The sequence below is a fragment of the Mauremys mutica genome, chromosome 2 (genome assembly GCF_020497125.1).
Source record: "Mauremys mutica isolate MM-2020 ecotype Southern chromosome 2, ASM2049712v1, whole genome shotgun sequence".
In the NCBI taxonomy this organism is placed as follows: domain Eukaryota; kingdom Metazoa; phylum Chordata; order Testudines; family Geoemydidae; genus Mauremys; species Mauremys mutica.
Window position 1 is genome coordinate 203,884,211 of NC_059073.1, and position 19,405 is coordinate 203,903,615.

The 19,405-nt window shown below is 40.1% G+C and overlaps 1 protein-coding gene across 6 annotated transcripts in view; it reads left to right on the forward strand.

Moving 5' to 3' along the window:
* The window catches only part of ELMO1 (engulfment and cell motility 1), a 459,394-nt gene that overhangs the window by 329,264 nt on the left and 110,725 nt on the right, over window positions 1–19,405 (forward strand). The window contains exon 1 of one of the 6 annotated variants that reach the window (XM_045005404.1): window positions 11,941–12,424. The exons of the other annotated variants lie outside the window; for them this stretch is intronic. The gene's annotated coding sequence lies outside the window, so the exon portion shown is untranslated. Of the gene's footprint in view, window positions 1–11,940; window positions 12,425–19,405 lie in introns of those variants that run through there. 6 annotated transcript variants of the gene reach the window in all.

The window sequence follows — 19,405 nt, forward strand, 5'->3', positions numbered from 1 at the left end:
TGTTCTCCCAAATGGAGTTTCCCAAACACTTCAATCCAAACACATTGGTTTAGATAAAACAATAAAACAAGTTTATTGACTATAAAAGAGAGATTTTAAGTGACTACAAATAATGAGGCATAAAGTCAAAATTGGTTACAAGAAAAATAAAAGTAAAACACAACAAATGCCTACTTAACGAGCTAGAGTGAATTCAAAGCAAAGTGTCTCTCATCACATGTTTCACCAGTCTTACTGGCTGAATTTCTTTCAGTCAGGATTCCTCCCCCAGTCCAGTTCTGCTTCCTTGTTCTTCAGGTGTTGATGCTGTGGATAGAGAGACAAGGAAAGATATTTTGGAGCACCTGCTCTTCTTTCTTATAGTTCTTTCTCTTCTTCAAGAATCATCTCCAGCTGAGGTTCAGGAGACAAAAAGTCTGTGTGGATGGGAACCCTACACAGCTGTTTCTTTATCAAGATGTAGATTTTTTGCCCACACCCTTTTTCCTCCCAAAGAATGGCCTTTTGACTAGGTGATGGTCCATTTGATTTTGTTAACACCTGGCTGAGGCATCGGCTAGCTTTTTATCTCTGGGGAACTGGTTTGTGACTGCTCCCCAGACTTGGAAAATATTTTAGTAATCTAACACCGTATAATCTCATAATTTTACATCCAGTGTTTCCACACATGTTTTACCAGGGCAATACTGATCAGCAAATTTTGAGTTTTCAAATGACACCTCACAAGGTATAATTTGTATGAAATTTATCATAGTCCTGGAAAAGAGCTAAACATAGGGGTACAGACTGTCACAGTTGGTAAATGTTTTTAATGATTTCTATTGTAGTTTGCCTTTTGTGTTTCCAGCCCAAGCTGCTGCTGTTATTTATTTGTAGCACAGTGTTGCTTAGTGGCCCCAACTGACATTGTGACCCCATTCCGCTAGGCTTTGTACAAACATATATACTAAGAGAGAATTCTTGACCCCGACAGATTATAATCGAAGTAGACAAGACAGACAAAGAGTGGCAGAAAAGAAGTATCATTATCCCCACTTTACAGATGGGGAACTGAGGCAAAGAAAAATCGAGTGACTTGCTGAAGATCACACGGAAAGTCAGGGGACTGAGCTGGAAACTGAACCCATATCACCTGTCCATAAGACTATCCTCATTTAGAGGGCTAACACATTCATTGTACTTAGTCTGACAGCACACATCCATTGGTAGGCAAGGCCTTGATTCATGGAGGCAACACCTTCAGCATACATACCGTTTTCCCCCCTTTATTTACATATCATTTAAAAGCAATGAAGTTTATAGATGCAGAGTCAGGCAGATTTTTGTTATAAACTGGCAAAGTGATAATATGTTGGGATTTGGAGAGCAAAGAGGAGGATGAAGAGAAAGCTAAGAGATGGCAGTCATATAATCTTTCAGTACATTATCCTTCATACATAGCAGCCACAAGCAGGAAAGATTAGAGAACTTAAGCTGTCAAATGAAAAATTAAGTTAAAATGGTTTTCTCTATTTTTAAATGACTGTGAAGATTATAGTTGTACATGACAAATCTAATATTTACGAGTATTTACACACGTGTGTGTTTAAGTGCAGTATATGCAATGCTTTCTGTTACCACCAAGACATGCTGGGGTCAGTTACACTCACAACTACCCCAATCCCAAAACTTGATCCTGCAAATGCCAGAAATAACCCCATTGTTCTCAGTGGGACTCAATGTGGGCACAAGTTTTGGTTGCAGGATTGGGGCCTTGATATCTGAGTGCTTCCATCTCTTGATAACCTGATGGTGGGTGCAAATAAGGTATTGCAAATGCAAAGGGAGGCAGGGACTCAATCTAGCTGAACCACACTCTGTTAATGCATTGTGAAGGCTGATGCCTGCAGACTGTGAACACACCTGGCCTGAGTAGGTGGGACTACTCGGGCGAGTAAGGGCTGCAGGAGCAGACCCTTGGGACTAGCTCGGATCAGTGAGGGTGACAGGATCAACCAGTTGTTACTGGTTCAGAGAGGGGTATTATTGGAAGCTATCCATTTTTAAAAGCAAATACTGTACCTATTAAACTGACAATTAGAATAACAGGGATGCTCAGGAGTCAGAGCAGCAGCACATCATATTTCAAAACAGTGCAAAGTATTACCGGGAAGAAAATTAAGAGCTGCTAAAAATATATTCATGGACTGGAGAAAGAAAAACAGGTAGAAGAAAATGTGCAGGTTCCATTAAGCTGCAGAAATTTTCTGTGGACACACCAAGGTACATTTTCAAAGCAGCATATGGGGTTTATTCTGGTGGCTCTAATTTTAACATGAATGGGAGTCACGTGGCATACTCCCTGCATATGGCTTTGAAAATATCCCCCTGAGCAGTTAAGGAAGACTGAAACCTCTTCAAAATCATTTTTCTACCAATTCTGAAATGTTTATAAATGAAGGCACTGATGGATTTAAAGCAGCCCTACACACTATAAAGTGGAAATATAACAGATAAAAAGATATTGACTAAGTGCTGTAAATACGCTTGGGTTCCAATCTACAGGGAACTGAACCTGGAGGAAGCAAACCTGGGTCTGCTCCCACTTTGGCCACTGATTCTGTGTGGTTTTGACCTTTGTGTGTGTGTTTCACTAAGATCATTATGCCTGCCGACTTTGGTAAAATGCTTTGGAATTCATATAGCTGCATTTTCACAATCATATGTCAGTACAGTTCCATTATGTTGCTTTTTAGGGTAACACTATACTCAAATTCTTTGCATTCTAGTTGCTTTCATTGATTTGCTGCATCTGAATTGTAAAGGCTCTACTTAGAGCAAAGAATAGTTTAAAAAAACAGATCAGTTCTGTCTCTCTCTCTTTCTCTCTCTCTGACTTTCCTCCTCTCTATGGTTTCTGGTGGCTGTATAGGTGATCTCAAAGGGCCAGAGTAACTGCCAGGTGTCCATCTTCTCTCTCCTCTGTTCAGGGCCGGCTCCAGGGGTTTTGCCGCCCCAAGCAGCCAAAAAAAAAAAAAAAGTCGCGATCACGATCTGTGGCAATTCAGCGGGATGTCCTTCGCTCCGAACGGGAGTGAGGGACTCTCCGCCGAATTGCCACCGAATACCTGAAAGTGCCGCCCCGCTCCGGAGTTGCCGCCCCAAGCACCTGCTTGATAAGCTGGTGCCTGGAGCTGGCCCTGCCTCTGTTATCTCTCTGAAGTACCAGAAAGAGGGTTTTGACTGACTAGGCTCAGGTCATTGAGCCATCAGACCTATGTTGCAGTGTCGTTGCCTGGCTCATTTATGACAAGCTTTTGCTTTGAACAATCGTGAAATAAACACTTGCCGCCTGATGAGAGTGAAAAGGATGTACAATACATTTCAAAGTGGTGCAGCAAATGTGTCTTGAATATACATTTTGTAGTTATAAAATTCACAGATATGCTGATTGATGAAGGTTTCCCAGTGGAAATTCCAGGGACACTGTGACATCATTTGGAGAACCAAGACTTTCCAGGTAAAATTGGGGTGTTTGGTCTCTTGACTGGGTCTTGAATATCTAGCACTATCTAGAGAGTACTATTCTTTTAAAAAAAGTCAATTGAAATCAACCTTAGGAGGTTGGTATTTTTCCTTCTGAGTTGAGAGATCTTTGATAATAGTGCTTAGGTGAAATGTATTGGTTAACAAAACTTGATTTTACAGTGCCTCCCAGACAGAGAACTGTTCTAGCATGTATATGCTCCTATATACATAGGAAAAGATTTTAAAAAGTAGCAACAAAACACCCACAGAGTGGTGAGTAAAATCTTCCTAGAAAACAGATGATATTAAATTAGATCCCTGCAAGTGCTCTTTTAATTTTTGATGCCTGTGTTAGCAGTCAGGAACAGCAAAGAACTGAAGGCAGGGTGGTTGTAATAGGCTCCTTGCTGCTTTGCCAACAGAACCATTATCATCTGAATTAAAATAAAAATTCTCTCTGAGAAAACTCATATCGGCATATAGTCATATGACACAGCTGACAGACAATGCCTGTGGCTGTGAATACAGTGTGCATCTTCTAAAGAGCCCCATTCTTTATGCTTTGAGGGAGAGCTTGATTTAAGGGGAGTGAATTGCAGGGTGGGGTTTGTCTCTGTGATGGCAGGCATGGTGATGCTGCAGTGTTGATTGCATGTTTAGTATGTGGATGATTAAGAGAGAAGTAAAAAGCGTTCGGAAGATCAATTAGAGGAAGACTCATTAACTGGAAGGAAGTTCTGAGCAGATGGGATAGCCTGGACGAAATGAGCCAGAACACACACACAGTTGAGCTTGGTGCGTGGGCTGAATAGTGAGACATGTTTGTTGGAGAGGAGGTTCAGTGAGTGCTTTCCAACAGCTGGTCCTTCCTACTAGTCTTAAGAGAGAGAACAGTTTCAGTAGTCACTTGAAATGTTTTGAAGCAGATAGAATACTATATCCGTAAAAACTCTAGTCGTGAATAAAAATGGAGTATAGTTATATCTGTTCAGTCAGCAGTTGTATTTGCAAGGCAAAATGGAAGGTGGGAAGTTGCTTACTCTTTCCCTAAAACAAAGGGAATAGGGCATTTTTCTTTTTCTTTTTTTTTTCTTTTTTTTTGCTAAGGGTATGTCGGGGTCGAAGTGCGTTATTTATTGGTATTACATAGGTTGTCACTTTCAGAGCTTCAGAATCTCCTCTGGGTCTTCACAGCTTGTCATTCATTATTTTTATAATATTCATTTGAAATTCTGTGAAATCAAAATAGGTTGTTAAATTTTTCCTTTCACAGATGTCTTTGTTGTTGATTTGTTACATCAAGACAGTGCCCCTCCATTTCTCTTGGTTTCCAAAGTGGAGAGTCTGAAGTTTTTCCTCCTGATGTTTCCCCAGCCCATCTAGCCTGGTTGGAACTTCCATTAAAACACTGGATACAACAAACAATATAAAAAAGAGACTACTATGTGAGTGCACAGAGCAACACTCATGTATATGTATATGCAATGTGTTGCATTCATGTGTGTACGCCACACGTGTGTATATACGTGTGTGCGTGTGTGCAAGCATATACATGAATGTTGCTATGCTGGGGGTAGTCTGAAAAACAGAGCACATTTGCTTATTAGGTAATTAGGTATTGTCCTGTGTGACCATTTTTTATTCATATTGTCAATGCAAAACTTTTCCTTCAATATTGCCAATTTAAAGAAGCAAGCAAATAATAAGCAGTGAATTACATTATTTTCTATTCAGCTTAGTTTTGTTGGGGGAAGGCAGATAGATTTGTAGGGTAGCTTGAGCTGTTCTAGAAAGGCAGTGTTATTTAATGGTTGAATGAGATACAAGTCATCAGGATTTCTGGATTCTATTCCCAGCTCTGCCATTAAGTTTAGTCTTGGAAAACCCTGTCACCTTTCTGTGCCTCAGTTTACTCTTCTTCTACGTGTGTGTTCTGATATTTACCTACCTTGTAAGGGTCTGATGGGGCTTCACTGATGCTAAATCCTCTGATGAAAGGCACTATGGAAGGATATAGTATTATTAATGAAATGTTCATAATCATACTAATATAGTTTTTCCAAAGGCTGCTGTACATGTGATTGTTGCTTTTAAATGCAGAGGTTAGAAAATGTTCAAATTTTAACAAAAAGTAAATCAAAATGCTAGTTTTTCCAAAGCTGTTCATATAAATACATACAAGTCCTGTAGAAGTTAAAAGGTGTTCAGTGATGTTCTGTGGCCCACTGTCCTTAATATTGTATTAGGGTAATACTTAAGACTGCGTTTTCAGGGCAATAAAAATTCTCACACTAGTAACTTTTTTCCCCTTTCAACAAAAAAATGTGAGACTTTTGAGTGAACAGATTTAATGTGGCTGCATGGCAGATGCACTGACACACAAACTGCTACAGTCTCTGGGGTGAATAATCTCCTCTTTAGATAGTTCCCAAATATCTATTTATGTAATTCACATACTAAAAACACATACATGATGATTATTTACACAATGAAGCATGGCAGCTCCAGAGTCATTAGTTTAGCACAGACATTTCTGGGAGCATTTTATTAAATTATTTTCTCCTTTTGTTTTCGTATCTACTCTGAAAAATATAAAAAGCAAATGACCCATAAATCATCTTTTTATTATTTTATGTGACCAAGTAGCGATCACATCAACATGTTCTGATAGAAGATGAGCATAACAAAATACTCAGCAGTTGATATTTCTGCTAGCATTTACCCTTATACACACTTCCTGCCAAGTATTCAGTTTTATACACGTGTGAGGGAGAGGGTGAGTGGTAGGAAGCAAAGATCTGTTTTATTCCTCTTCATTGCAACAGCATCAATGCATCAATAGCACCCTTGTATGCTGCTCACTTCCCCTCAAGCTAACAGAGAACCTTAAAAGGTGCTCTTGGAGTTGGACTCTCTGCATCCGAGGTAAATTCAGTCTTTGTCATTAGCGAAGTGAGTGTTAGGGGAGCAGCTAAAGCCAGATGCCCCGTTGACCGTTGTTGGCACGAGGGTGCAGCAGTATAAGATTACTTCTGTGCCGGCCAAATGCGTTCAAAGCAGAGAGAGTAAAAGAAGGAAAATTTTAACTGGATTAACATATATGGAAGTCCTTCTCAACAAGGTGGTTAATTATTTTAGCATTGGACAAAATTATATAGTTGGTTGAATCCAAAAACCCGAGTCTAGAAGTTTGGTTTGTAACACCCAGAGAGGGGAAGTTTTAGATTTTGTAACACCCCAGAGATCATTTCTGTTGGCCTTGTAATTTTATGCTTAGAATATTACCTACAGAAATGCTGGAGTTGATGGTCTGAATTCTTCAGCTATTTTTTATGCACTGGCTTGATGTATAATTGATCTGTAGTTCTGGAATCACCACTCTGTATGGTATGTGTTTGAGATGACTAGATTTATAGGTTGCAGAGAGCTGCAGGGCTGGTTTGTGATATTTATTTATTTTATTATTTTATTTTATTTTATTTTATTTCGGGGTGATGAATAAAAAACTGCCGTTGTGTATGGCCTTTACAAACCTAAATCACCTAAATACAAACCATTCTAGAGTTGCTTTTTCAGATAAACATTTGATATTTCAAGTCCTAAGGTCAGGTGTCATTGTCACCAGGCTGTGCCCAATACTTCATATCAAAAGCCACTGACCTTAAAATCTAACCACTGCAAAGAGGAATATTCACCATTTTATGGATTTTGGGTACTCTGTTTTTTAAACCTGAGGTTCTCATTTTTTGTTTTCCCATGTAAATATTTTGGTTCAACTTGATAGCTAGTGCATTTATTTCTTCAAGTCTATTCATTTCCAACTCCTGTTACACGAGAATCATCTTGCAAAAGAGATCCTACGTAGTGAAGCCACGTTTGTAGAGGAATGTGACCTCAACAAATTATAAAAGTTGAAGGGTATATTTGCTGCTTATTGCATTGGCCAAGTATAATTGAAAACTTCCACTATTATTATAATTGTTGTTATGCATATTAATATCTATAGTTTATGATTTTGCATTTTTCATTTCAGAATAGATATCTGAACCTTGCAGATATTAATAAACCCACATAAGCCCTTTTTTAGTGAGGCTAGTATTATTATTCCATTTTACAGAGATGTTTAGGTGAAGTGACTTGCCCTCAGTGTCTCAACGAGTTAGCATTGGAATTGGAACTGGAACCCCAAAGTCATGATTCTCCAGCCCACCTGCTGCCGACCTCCCAGCTTTCATATAAACCATAGACATTACAGGTGGAAAAGACTTAACGGATGATCTTGTCAATTCCCCCAGCCACTGCATAATTGATTTCTGTGCTAAGTTCTGCTGAGTTGGAGGACCTTAGTTGTCAGAGATGAAAAAGCACTGCAGACCCAGCGTTGCTAGACAGACCAGGTGTGTATTTCTTCAGATATTGCCCAACGTCTCAGGAGCCCAAAGGTCAAGCTTTATTTGTATAAAACTAGTGGAATTCTTGTTTAATATGGAGGTGCACCACATGGAGGCTAGAAGCCCCTGCATCTGAAAGGAAGGCAGCTCTGATTAAGATGAAGTACCACCTGCTGAAAAAATAGTCTCTTTGGCTCACATCTCAGTATTGGGGTCAGGGCTGCATTGTAGAACTCTGTAGGCTACATTTGACTCACAGTCTGTACTTTAAGCAAGATACAAGATGCAACAACTGAGCAAACTGGAGGAAGGGGTGTGCAGGCCCAGTGATGTAGGAGCAGTCTTACATACTCCTCAAATTATAAATATAGTAATCTCCAGGAGAGGTACATTTGAGTCAGAGGATACTGCATAAGGGTGATTCTATCTCAATGGGGAAAATGCTGCATGCTCCAAACAGCAAATCATATCTCCTTACAATAGGCATGAGTATTAAATGTTCTGTGCCTCTGCATTTCCCTCTGACTTCACTGGGAGCTATGGTTGTAGACCAGGCTAATCTGATTTGCAAAGGAGTGTGTGTGCATATTGCATATTATTTTTTTCTCAGTCCTACTACAAACCACACTGTATACCTGTCTGGAGGCAATGTATGTGATATATAACCTAAAATTAATTCTATCTATCTATCTATCTAATCTTGTGTGTGTAAAATTTCCCATATTGGCTTTTTGTGGGATAGCTCACATATTTCTATGTAAAAACACTATAAAAATGTGCAAAAATATTTTAGTAAAAAGAAATTGGCCCAATTTTCAAGAGAGAAAAATTCATTTTTTTCATGAATTTGGAGAAAAAGTCATTAAATCAAACTGATTGAAAAATTATCAGACTTGAAGGTTTTTGATATGTTTTAAAATATTTTCTGTGGCCCTAGTTATTAATGCCTGCCTGACTGAGTAGAGACTCAAAAGAAAGATGTGGGTTTGCCTCTAGAATGAATGCTTCACCCTGGCAAATAGACTATTGGGTGGGTAAAACATTCACCCAGAATTTGCAGAGTTATCAGCTAATTATCCCATTGAAACGAAGGCGCTTTTGTCACCACAGAGAACCAACAGCTGCTGTGATTCTGTTGGAAGTCTGTGCAGACCCCATTCCAGTAGATGTCTATCTTCTTTGTGAGGCCACATAAGCTTCAAACATCTTCTAGCACCAGTTGGAGATGTAATGCCGTTGATTGTACTGACCTGCTCTTGTAAGGTAAGAAGACAATACTGATGATAATTACTGCTCAGTCAACGTGCAGTAACTTCCATGTGAATTTTCACTTGGAAATCCACAATCTTGTAGGGAGAATGCCAAGAGCAGCTGTTCTCTAATTCCACTCCTACCTACCTACAAAACATCTTCTTTCCCAGCTTCTGTTTGCTGTGTCTGCTTGACTTGATGAATTCACCTTGATTTTTGTATGGGCCTGTTCTGTATAGGTTCAACGGTCTGGTCTTGCATCCCTGGAGCCCTCATAGTTCATCTGTACCAGTGCTTATATGGCCCCCCATACCATAATATCTGAGCACATCATCATCTTACGTATTTATCCTCAAAACATGCTTCTGAGGAAGGGGAGTGCTATTATCCTCATTTTACAGAGAAGGAAGCTGAGATGACAGACAGTCAAAGTGACTTACACAAGCTCACAGAGGACATCTGTAGCACAGAAGGGATTGAACATGGATCTCCTGAGTTCCAGTCTAGCACCTTAATCAGTGATGCTCTTTTTTCTCATTACCATGAAATCAGTTGGATTGGGGAGACAACCAAAGAGTATGGAAACTGAGCCTAAAGGAGGGTTCACCCTATACTTCAAAACAATATTGATCATCGTCTTTGCCTGTGATGGTGGTTTGTTAAGCAAACTGAGCATGAACGAATGGTCTTGTACTCTGTATATCATACCACAGTACTAGCAAAAAGAACTATTAATCTGATTAGGAAGTTCTCCAATTTAATATTGCCTTAAAAGCAAAATTATTGTGCAGAGGCTCACTGGGACTGTGACAGATGATCCTTCTGTGTATTGCATTTTGCATTTTATTTTATGTTATTTATTTGTTTGTTTCTATTCTGTGTAGCTGTCCTAAACTCTTAGTGGTAACAAATCCACATAGTCCATAAAACATAACAAATAACAAAATAAACAATTGCAATGCTTGTGTACATTGACTTGCATATAAATAAGATAAACCTTTCACTTTATTTCCCTTGCCCTCAAACTAACCTCATCCCAAATGCCTGGAGAAATAAAGATGGCTTTTTCAGCACACCCTGATGCTTAACAAATCTGGCTATAAATTAGCCCTTCCCTCCCCCAAAATGCAAATTGGCTGCCTTCTGCAATTTAATGTTTCAAAACTAAAAGAGCGACCATAAATGACAAGAGTGCTGGATAATGATTTATAAAGATATTCACTCTCAAGAAAGCGGCTGACTACATTATTTTAAATATCTAGTAAAACAAAAGCTGGGAAAAGGTAATGAAATTTGAAAAGTTGCTCCTAATCCATAGGAAATCCAGTTTGTTGTGCATGATTAAAAAAGCATTTGTTTTCTCTAAAATGAATGCTTATGTGCCAGCATTGCAGCCTAGTGACATGAGCATGGATGATTCTTAAACGTGGCCATTTATAATACTTAATACAGTGGTTCTGTAGAATACGCAAGTATTTTTTCCCAAATAATGGGCCCCATCTTGTTCTCTATTTAGTAAGTTCAAACACATTCATGTAAGTATATTGACAGAGAGGTGTTTCCCTTTCTGTGTAGCTGAGGTATTTATAGGTCCCCATTACCATAGGGTCTGGGCAATTTACAATCTTTAATCCTTGTAACACCCCTGCAAGGTATAGCAGGGCTGCTATTCCCATTTTACAGACTCAGTAACTGAGCACGTAAAGGCTAAGTGTCTTGCCCAAGGTCACACAGAAGTTAGTGGCAGAACATTGAATCCGAGCCTCCTATGTCTCAGGCTAGTGACCACTGGACCATCATTCCTCTTTTTTTCCCCATTGCATCCCCCACTTTACTTCCCCAAATCAGGCAATGCTTACTCCTTCTGCTGTAAGGGCTAGATAGGAGTGACCCACATTTCTGAATTGCAATCCACATGGCAGATGAAAGTTTTTCCTGTTGACAGTTGAACGTGAACCCCATTTAGCTGTAGGCAGGATGGTGAGTATGAATCTGGAGTCAAGGCTTGTGGGGGGCTAAGGTAGGGGATGTTAAAGACCATTTGGGGAGCAGGTCATTAATAGAGGCATACAGGTGCCTATGAACCACTGATAAAATAATGTTATTTCCGAAAGTTGTGCAGTAGAAGTAAATTGCCCAGGGTCAGGTTGTAGATCCTCTTGGTTTGGGTTTGCATGTGAGTTTCACATTAATATATTTCCTGGGGCCCACAGAAGAGCTGGGAAGCTAAATCTAACATTTTCATAGCCTGTACATCTATTTTTGTCCTGTGATTGATCAAATGAATGATCAAACCCAAAATATCATTAAGATCAGCAATCTGTGTATACCTATATAAGCAATACTGTCTGGCTAGAGATGTGTATATCCCTCAGTGTATATGTACATGATGGCATGCCAGTACACATCACATACATATATGTATGTGTGCACTTCTGTATATGTATGTGCAGGTTCTCATGGTATGTTAGTAGAGGCAAAGCAAATATATGTCTGTGTCTTTAGATGCATGTATGCGTGAACATTGTGTGTATGCAGAGGGAAAGCAACTACGTGTGTGTGTTTTCCCAGGGTATATGTAAGGAGAAAGCAAACTCTCAATCAAATAAGTAGTGAGAGTGGAAAAAAAGATGAGATTGCAGTTGATTATGAGTCTGGCAGCAGATGTTCTACACAAATCTAGCTCGCTGCATCCAGTCTGTTTCCATGGTGATGGAATCAGTAATTGTTAAGCTCAGGCGCTCTCCCCTCCTCTTCTCCCAGCAAGGTGGAAGCTGGATATGAGTCTGAACTCTCCCTAGACAATTGCCAGGCCCTAAAAAATAGCAGAAGGGCTGACAGAGTGGGAGATACAGAGACAGGGAGCTATTATTTTTCCCTTTATGATACTAGAAGTGAGGCGCTCTTCCTAGAAAATATAGTCTCTGAAGATGCTAAATAAATGGGCAGGAGTTTCCCTGAAATGGAGGCTCGCTGTGATTGGCTGCTGTTTCCTATGTTCTTGCCAATTGGAGCACAATTGGGCTCCAACACTCTAAACATAAGCAAAGCTACATGCTTATTCTTTTGGACTTGAAGTATACACCAGGCAAAGGTGTGCAAAGGAGGGGGTCTCCTTTCACATAGCTAAACTGAAAACGGATCTCATTAAAGAGCTTCATCGGAGACCATCTGCTATTGAAGCACGTTCCGTCCACAGAAATCATTAAGTCATTTCCTTGCTGTAGTATAGGAGGCAAATTTGTCATCGGGAACGATGGAACTACAGGATCTCTGTAAGTAAATCTCTGTGTATACTTACCCTGGTATTTCAGTCTGAGAACAGATCAATAAATAGTTTATCCGCCAAGAAAGAGGAAGGCAGATTAGCAACAACTGTAAATAGCACAAAGAGGAGCTTTTTATTTGTTCGTTTCACATCTAGCTAGATAATGGTTTTATTAATGTCTCTATACATCAGACGTACAGTAGTTATCTATTAGCTGTTTGTATTGCCTTGGGTTATCGTTTAGCCTAATTAGGATTAGTATATGAAAGGGTTTTATATTTTGCTAGATAATTCAGACTGTTCCTCTATTTTAATAAAGAAAGTGAATCTCTTACCCCAAACTACATGGAATAGAAAACTGCAGGCACAAAAGTAGAAGCTGCCCCTGTGTGGTCACCAATGTTGTATTGTCGGCAGGCACATTATTATAATAATCTGTAAGGCACTAGTTCAGACATCCAGCCAAAACCAACCATTAGTTGTTGATCATCCATCGCTATTCTCAACATAGTGAATCATGGCTTTACTGCCCTTTATTTCAGTTATTTTTAAAAATTAATTTCAGCAGCAAGCTCTCTTCTATTTGTAAGCTCTGAGAAAGGAGGGAGCCCTTTGTTTTTTCACTAAGCAGGTGAGTGTAGGGCAAGCACAGAGAGTTCCCTTCTTTCCTCAGGTGGGGGCATACATTAGAACTTGCCTCTTGTGATTTGTCAGTTTAGATCCTGTTAAGTAGATGCTGCACAGTTAAAGTCAGTGGGGCAAATTCATCCATCCGTTGAAGTCAGTGGAGTTACACCAGCCATGAATTTGACCCATCCTTGTTTATATTTGATCAGGTACTTCTCATTGGACTGAGAGCTTTGCTGCTCAAAGTTCTTGGATGACTCTCACAGTGTGCAGTTCATTTATCTGGGTCAGGACAACAAGTAGGAGAGAGGATGAAACTAGAAACAATAAATGTTTTCCTTTGTGGCTACATCTGGCCATGTTCTTTGGGAGATATCATAACCAAACCTAAAGTAAACGCAGAATGAAGCTGCTTCTAAGGGTCCATTTTCAGCATGGTGTGTGCACGTGAGGAGTTAAGCACACAATTTCTTTTCCCAATGCTAAGAACTACTGTGAGCCTAACTTGCTACAGTGCTGCCTGAAAATTTCATCCCAAGAGTCTCCTTTTCATTCATTGCTAAACTGAACGGTTTTGCTCTCTAGATATTTCCTCACATAGTGTGGCAGGCAGAGGTACTGTACAAGACTCATTCCTTCCATGAAAGGAATAGAGCAGGAGTGGCCAAACTTACTGGCCCTCTGAGCCACATACGACAATCTTCAGAAGTTCGAGAGCCAGGGCACACCTGCCGGGAGCCGGGGGTTGAGGCTTCAGCCCTGCTCCTGCTGAAGCCCCGAGCCCTGGCAGGTCTGCCACACAGGGCTGAAGCCCCAGGAACCCCTCCTCGCTGGGCAGAAGCCCTGAGACGCACCTCCCTGCTGGGCAGAAGTCCCTACAGCACCATCCCACTGCAAGGCAGAGGTCCTGAGCTCTCCCCCTCCCCCAATCTGGTAGGTGGAGAAAGGGGGGGTATGAGGGGCTCTGCGAGCCGCATTTTAATGTAAAAGAGCCACAGTTTGGCCGCTCCTGAAATAGAGCCTGGTTAGGATGTTGTGGCTAGAAAAAGAATGTGTGTGTGATATAATATTTGGGTTAGAGAGAAATATTGTGTGTGTGTGTGTGTGTGTGTGTGTGTAATTTTCAAGAATTCTCTGATTAAAATGATTTTTTTAAAATATAGAATGTAGGATTCCATTATATTAATACAGTCAAAATGTCTCTTAATGAAAGGTGGAGTTGGCTCTTCTAATTATTTGTGAACGTTTAACATAATTCATCGCTAATTCCAGAAGACCATAGGTTATGTTTGAATTCTTTTTCTTTATGACCACTACAGTATTGGTCACTGCTTTCTCCATTTACCAGTGGCCCTTGGGGCATCTTTTATTAAAAAAGTGTCCCCAGATATTCGGTGACAATTTGACTACAAACTAGGTCACTTTCCTGATCTTTGCAAAGGGAAGAGATGATATGTTTGCAACCATTGTCCATTATTGGGGAACATACCCTCAGTGCTAAATGGCACTAAGTGATGAAAACTAAATCCTGGAAAGGAGATATTAATGTATCTGCTGTGCTAGCAGGCAGCTTATTCATCTATAGTATATTGGCATCTGCATCACTAAAAACATCACCACAGATCACAGCCTAAGCAGAGAGAGGTGCCCACTCACAATCTTAGAGGTGGTCCCTCTGTGTCAGGGCAGAGATGCATTGAAAGCACAGTTGTGAGCTTTCACGTGCTAAATAAGCACACCAACTTGAACAATAAGCCCAAAATCAAGCTAATCCCATTTAAAAACAAGGCCAAAACAAGACAGTCCCTAAGAACCCCAACACTATATGTGACTAGATTCCTCCAGTGTGCAGTCTGGGACTGTGGTGGGCCCACTGCACACTCCTGACTCTCTCTTGCCCCTGCTTGCCGGGAACCAATACAAAAAAAAAGAAGGAACAAGCTACAAGTCAAACAAGCTACGAGCCAAAAATAGCCAACAAGCAACTCACAAGCCAATTAAGCCAAAAACAACCCAAATTTCTGCATTTTATTCAGGGGTTTGGCATGTTTGATTGGAAGGACAGCTGGGTGTACTGCCTGGAGTGTACCTCTCCTGTGCTGTAATTTCCAGGGCTGTCCTTCTGACCACCTTTCACAGGCACTGAAATACACACTTAAATTCAATCAAACGACGGCTTTCTGCTTTCTGCTGTGTCTTAAGACTGATAATATTTGGGTTAGAGAGAAATATATTGTAAGATTATTACAGTTCTAAGACGTTATCTGAATTCTTGCCAGTGCTTCAGAAATGTAGTTCAAACAGAATATAAATGTGTCAAGTTCAGTCACTGTCGTTAACCAAATACTGTTTGACTGACAGAATTCCTATATCTCCCATAACCTTGTTTGAAGGGATTTATTTACTTGTCTATCCCTGTACATTAGCAGATAAAAGGAAGGGGGTGGGGAGAGAGAGCCTTTAATTGCTAAGCTTTGGATAGTGGATCATAGCAGTCTATCTTATGGCTTCAACCCACTGTGGTGGCTGAGTTAGAAAAATCAGTGCTGAAATTAAAAATACATTTTGAATTAGATTTTTGGCCTTTTTGGTATATAGAACAATTGTTTGCAGTCAGTAGAGGCATGCTGCATATTAGACTGTAAGCAAACAATGTCAGAGTCACAGATGATAAGGATTCCAGCAAGAGAAGAGCAGGTGGACTTCAGCGAGGATTGTGGCATATTGGCAGCAATCAGGACATACAGTGCTGAAGGATGCCATCTTGGGGTAGCTTTAATTTCCTGGGTAGACTTGGAAAACACTTTGTTCAGTGGGCTCCTGTGTCTTTTAAAAAATGTTTACAATAGAGCTACACCAGTTTCCACCAGCTGTGAATCTGGCCCACATTTTTTGCTTACATTTTTCTTGGGAGATAAGCTGTAAGACTTTATTGCAAAGGCCTTTAATTGTTTCTCCTTTCCTGCAGCAAGAATAACACCTTAAAATAAATACAAAACCAAATGGAGTAGACATTGTACAGGAAAGTGCTTCTAGCTGTTGACTTGACACGACTTGCTTTCAGATATGTGCATTTACTGTGTTAACCATTTCTCTGTGGTTCTTGTAGAGCCTCATTTACATACCATTAATCTTTACTGGGCAAATACAGCAGAAGACTAGAAGGGATGCTTCCTTTAACAGAGAAACAGTAGAGCAGATAGCTATAGATTTTACACAATTTCTGTATATTTTTGCACAGTTAATTGGAGTATTTCATTTTCCCTGGAACGTAACCCTCATTTCACTTCAGTGGAAACACTGTAGCCATTGCCAACCCAGGTGAACTGTTCACTACATTGACACTAAAGCCACCAGTGTCATCATTTTTGCCTACCTCTTGTTTATTTTCACCCTATTAATCAAATAAGTTGACACACCTTGTTTGTAAAGCCAAATTCCATTTGCCAGGTGGTAGTAGGGAAGATAAAATCACAGATTGCTCTGAATAAAACTGCCATGCATGATAATCTCAAATCAAAGCAGGTTCTAATTTTTGTTTACTGTTGTGGTACAAAATAAGTTTTTATGGAAAAGTTAATCTACAGTTAAAAAAAAAATAAAAAAAAGAGGACCTATGAAGACGTGTCCAAATTCAAATATTGGCCCAATAACAGAGAGATTCCTCTTCTCCTTTCCTTCCAAACACGCAAGTACACCTTGAATAGTGTTTGCGCACAGATGCAAGTGTACACGCAGAGAGATAGCACTGAATCAAAATGGAACAGCAAGAAAACAAAAGATTGAATCATAAAAACCCATTGATTAGCTTGACACCCATTTTGTTCAGCATTTTGCAGCATTAATCTGAAAACGTCTATGCCTCACAAAAGTTTTCTGAACAATAGGAACTGTCAACTCTGGCAGATTTTACAGATCTGCCATTGTTCCTGCATTGTCTTAAAGCTCTAGGTGGCATGCAGAAAGATTTTTGGCAGTTGTTCAGGAATGGTCTAGTAAAGAGGAGTCACATGTTGCTTACCTCACATATGTCATTTGCAATTAGAGTGCAGCTAAGCACAGAACTTTAGAAGCACGCTTAACCCTATCCCGGTGTTTTAATTTTATTGTATCCACTTAATGTTTTTTCTGAAAAGAATACTTTTGATTGTTCTCAATTACAAAGATCTTAAACCCCGAGGGTTTAAAAGCAAGCCTTACAATACAAATTAGAATGATTTGGAACTGTGTACTATAAACATACATGTCCAAGTTGGAGTTGTCACCCACTTTCTCTCTTACAGTTAGGGCCTGATTCCCATCTGACACAGGTTTTACAGTGGTATAAATTCATCGATTTCAATTGAACTACTTCTCATTTATACCAGCATGAGAACAGAAGCGGGTTCTTTGAGGATTTTGGGAGGTACGGAGGCTTCTAAAACAATTCATCTATCTCCTCCTTGTAAGACTCATCCAGAATGACCCCAATAACCATTACCAGGTCTGTTTGATTATGCCCATATCTAGTGGACAGTCAGCTTGGCACCTTTTTGATCAACATGCAAATGCTTTCAGTGCTGTGTGGTGGCTTAACTGGTCCATGGTCATCTCAGAAGAGGACTGTGACTGCCCTGGGCCATTTTCCTCAATATGCATACCATGCATCAGATCCTTTAAAAAATATACTTACGATGGGAAGGCAAAGAATATTGCCACAGAGTCAGCCCCACTCCCTTTGGCATTCCACTAATTCACAAAGAGATTTATTGGCCAGTTATTCCCAGCTGCTGACATATCAAACACCAACATTTTTATAAAATCACCCAAAGGCCCATCCCAAACCCCATCCACATGAGAGAGAGAGAGAATGTATGGAGTCAGATTCTTGGTACAAAAAAAAATTGCTATTTTCCCCTACCCTCTTGCAATGATCCAGAAACCCCAAAAAGCAAACCACAGCCCCTTCTAAATAATAATAATTAATATTACAATAAATAATAAATAAAACCACTGCCATCCACAACATGCATCTTCCAACATATAACATCCTCCTATTTCCATCCTCCCAACCAGCACTGGCATTCTTGAGGGGAGTGTGATGGACAACAGCAGGCATCACTATCATACAGCGGACCCTTAAATGTTAGAGTTTCCCTATCCCGTCCTGAGGTTCCCAGAGGCTGCAATGGATGGCAGCAAGGAGAAGGTGTCAGTGTGTAGAACAGTGTAATAGGTACCCCCTCTCTAACTGGAAATGCTGCTCTTTGGTGGGAAGGAGACAGCAGTAGTACCAGCATCAAGGAGAGTAGCCATCTTTATATTAGTTTCCCCCCTCCTGGAAGTAATATCAGGACATTGGGTAACTGTCTAGGAGCTTTCATCTGCTTTCCTTGCTGATGTGGTAGCATGTTTGAAGTGTGTCTGTAGGGGAGAGGGGTGATTCTGGGGACCTACAGCGTTCCTCACCCATATTGATCCTCTTCTCTGCCCTGCCTTCCACCATCTAGTGCCTTCCTCCTTTCCCAGGGGGACTATGCCTATAGTTGGAAATATGCGATAGCTGGCAAAGCAGCAGCGATAGTCCCTTTGTGTGAGAGGAAGTGTGGTTTATCAGTGAAGACAGTAGCCTAGAATACGGGAGACCAAGGTTGAAGAACCTGTTCTAGTAATGGAGGCCATATAAGTACCTGAGACAGGCCGATAGCATTATTTCCCTTTTCACAACACTTCCGAGTGCAGTATACACATTCACTTATAATAAAGATTCAGTTATCCCCCCCCAAATAATGAGGGACATGACGTACATTTAGAAAAGCAAAGTGACTGATAAACAATGGTCCTGGGTGCCAGTAACCTGCAGAGTTTATAAGCTCAGTAGGAGAGGCTTCAGAGCTTGCAAACTCTTCAAGAGAAAGCCCTTTTCCTGTAGACATTACAGTATGATCTCTGGCAGGCTCATCCATTTAATGAATTCAGTGCATAAAGTGTAATGCCTATAAAAACATGCCAACATGCGGTGGACACGACATTTGTGACTTTCAGATAATCAAGAACTTTGGTTAGCTTGGATTTGGAAAGTCAAGGCTCTGTTGTATTGTGCTAATTCAATCTTGTAATGTGATAAAAAGAAGATCATTATTAGACCAGTGCCAAATTAATCTGTCAAACAGTGTACTTTGAATCTGAATTGGTGGACTGCATTTGTCAGTGCTATTGTTGTAGTGAAGAAAGTGCTCATTATATAGCTAGGAACCATGGTCTAGTCGTCTTCATTTCTTTTTGTACTTTAGTTTCCTCATAATGTAAAACATCATGCTGAGAAAAGCTTTTACAGGTATATGTTTCAAGATTCACATCCTAAAGCACGTTTGATGCCACA